The 3465-nt window shown below is 34.1% G+C and overlaps 1 non-coding gene across 1 annotated transcript; it reads left to right on the top strand.

Moving 5' to 3' along the window:
- The first annotated feature begins 3259 nt into the window (after nt 1-3259).
- On the top strand, nt 3260-3366 carry LOC115063307. The gene has a single exon (XR_003843167.1). It is a non-coding gene; the product is annotated as a U6 spliceosomal RNA (small nuclear RNA).
- Nucleotides 3367-3465: the final 99 nt, after the last annotated feature.

The following is a 3465-nucleotide window of genomic DNA, read 5'->3' as shown; positions in this document are numbered from 1 at the left end:
GGGTCAGAGCCACTCTTGCCCTTAGCCAATCATACAAGAGTGAAGCTCTGGGAAGCTGTTGCAGATCTCAAAGGCAAAAGGGCAAAAATGGGCTAAGTTTCATGTTCTAGATTGAAAATTCTACATGAGATCTGAAGCAAATATCTTTCCTGTTTCTAAGAAGCACACACTCCTTTAGATACAGTGAGGGTTGAAGTAGAGAGAGGCTAGCAAGGAGACAACCAAAAGATGGCAGACTCTTCTCATACTCTTTACAATACAAGGAAGGGATAGTTCATGTGACTCGTGAGGGCTTGTGTTTGTAGGCTCCATTCTAGGCCTATGCCCAGCATTTCTCTGTTGGCCAAATATAAGAGACAGCTAACTCAATGCCAAAATCAAGCCCTATTTGGGACCTATGGTGGTTAAGTATCTTTTCAGGGGTCCAAATTTGAAAAAACTGAAAGTACTATATATTCATTCCCCCAGCTGTTCTTTAATCCCAAGAAACATTTTTCCACAACTCACACTCAGGCAGTTAGTTTTTGGATCAGTGTCAATGATGGCCAGTAGAAAAATCTACTACATTATTCTATTTGGGGGAGGTATAATGCTAGTGGGGCCAGAGGACATAGGTGTTGTTGTTGATGGACAAACTATAAAGTCTAAGACAGTGCAACAAAGATGTTACAACAAAAATTCTAAATTGTGATTTTGTTTGTGCATCTAGACATATGAACATTGACTCTGATTCTTATACCAATGATCTATGGCATTATTCTTCCTATCTCCTTTTCCTGCTTAAGTTTTCCAGAGCTAACTTCTATTGTGTATGGCCAAGAATCCTGACACAACCTGGAAATTTATGTTAAATCCTAGAACATATTCTACTGTTCTCTCCATAGTCTTGTCACCCTTTGAAGTCCAATACAATTCTCCCATCTTCTAAAAAGCACAGTCTAAGTATTCCGTTTATTCTAATAATATTCTTTAGTGTTGAGTCAGGCATCCTGCTAAGTACTGAGGATGTGACAACAAATTGGCCTCTGTTCACTTTGCAAAAAAGTTTCTATTATTGTAATAAATGATTAATAATCAGGAGAGGTATTGAATATGAATCCATGCCATATGCCTGAACCATGATGGAGAACTTAAGACTACTGGCTTTGATAATAGAGGACAAGCCATTATATCAAAAGAGATAAACATTCTAGTCAATGCATTAAAATGTTTCTGTAAAGTATTAAAGATTCATAAAGATAATAATTATTATTGTGGCAAGATATCAGAAAGGTGAACATCATATCTAGTGATATTTTGCAGTGAAGAAATAAAAATATAATTAAAATATAATTGTTTAAAAATGTTATGAAAAAATGCAGTAATTAAAGTAATGGACTAACAAGATGGGTATAATAACAGATAATGCACCACAGAAGGAAGAACTAATGAACTGGAATATATGTCAGTGGAAAATAGCCAGATTGTGCACAGAGACACAAGTGTAGAAAAGACTGTAAAAAGTGTAAGAGATATAAAGGACAGAATGAATAACCTGTGAGTGTGTAGCATTAGTGGAAGAATGAGAGAAGACTAGGAGAACACAGATCCTAAACAAACATGCTAGGGAAGACGACATTTCTTAAGAAAGATCCACTAAGCTAAGGACATTTCAAAGAGAGAAGGCATCAAAATACAGATTTGCAATCACTTTTCAGCTCAATCATATAATGTATATACACAAAACAATTCTCTGAAATTTCTTTTAACTTAGGATTTCAGGAAAGTATTTAAATCTATTTTGAGAATAATCAAAACCAGAAGTAACAAAAAAGAACTATAGAAAGAGAGTGTGTGGTGTATGTATGTATGTATGTATGTATGTATGTATATATGTATTTATGTGTATACATGCATGCACACATATATACATATGTATATCCACAAATACAAATATATGTATGTACACAAATATGCATTTTGAATAAAGGAATAGTTAATAGCATATTTATAATAATAGTAATTAAGTTGGTATGATATGTGAAGGACATAGGTTTAAATTGGATCTAGCCTAGTTGTAGTATGAGTTACCAACATTGTAAAAATTTGCCTGTTGCTTAATGTTTGCTACAGAAATTTTGTAAATTTTTACTGATAAAATGCTTTGTGATTATCAGCATATATGTAATTTGATTAATTAAAATCTTAATTAATTAAAATGTGTTCATTTAACATTGAAAAGGTTTGAGCTTCAAATGGAATTGTCTCAGTGGCTCATCATTCTGTAGAAAATAACTTCAAGAAACAGACATAAAAAAATAAATCTACAGGTAGGAGCAGAATGTATCTTTTATTTGTAAAATTTTACTTTACATCTTTTTTGATTGTTGACTTTTAAAGACTTTTGACTCACTTTATTATGGCTAGATTGGAAAGTCCTCTCTGGTTTTTATATGCAATTCTTGCAAATACTGTTCAACTTTGCTTCCAGTCTGTGATATTTTGTAATGATGTCTGTGTCCCAGCCCTCTAATGACATTGTTAGGTGTGCGTTCTGGTCTTTGCTTCTGAAAATGGAACCTGTGATAGCCTATAAAACAAATGTATGAATCATGGATTTTCATTAAATATTACTAAATAATGTTCAAAAAGGTTTATACACCTCAAAAAGGACAATTTAGAGAGGACCACACTGAAGCACATCTTAGTAAAAACTGTTGTAGTAAAACTAATAAGAAAATAACCAAATAAGGTAAAATTCAATTATGTAATATGTTGTATTTTGAAATGTATGGCAATAATGGGATATATATTTAGAATTGAAGATGAAAATATGGAGGATTTCTTCTTTCAGAACCAACTGAATAACGAGTATCACAGTAGCTCTCCTGCAACAAGCAGCCATAAATCTAGATAAAACAGCTACAACAATCAAGTCCCGGTGCTAGAAATTAGACACTTCACTTGAGGAAACACGTATGTTAATACAATCCCTGATAGCAAAGAACTCCAGAATGGCATTGGTTATGTGAATGGGAAAACTGTCTCAGTTGCAGTAGACTGAACTGAACCAAAGGATTACATGACAGTCTTACTGTGGAGAGGAGCAGAGATCAGAATCCAGGAAGTGTAAAGTGATTGTCATCTGTTGGATAGGGTCATAATCAGGGGAGGATCACAGGTAGACAGAAGCACCAAAAGTTCATAACATCATATGCTAGAACCAATAAACTAAGCTATCATTAACTGAATGACTTCAGCAACAAAAATGTTTTCTCTTGTGCTCGCTTCAGCAGCACATATACTAAAATTGGAACGACACAGAGAAGATTAGCATGGCCCCTGCCCAAGGATGACATGCAAATTCATGAAGCGTTCCATATTTTTAATCTCAGCTGCAGAAGATTCCATAGAGAACATGGGCACAACAATCAAAGAAAATGCAAAATGCAAAAAGATCCTAACTCAAAACATCCAGGAAATACA

The sequence above is a fragment of the Mus pahari genome, unplaced genomic scaffold (assembly GCF_900095145.1).
Source record: "Mus pahari unplaced genomic scaffold, PAHARI_EIJ_v1.1 scaffold_4634_1, whole genome shotgun sequence".
NCBI lineage: Eukaryota > Metazoa > Chordata > Mammalia > Rodentia > Muridae > Mus > Mus pahari.
Note: the sequence above shows the minus strand (reverse complement) of the source record. Positions and strands in the feature narration are given on the sequence as shown.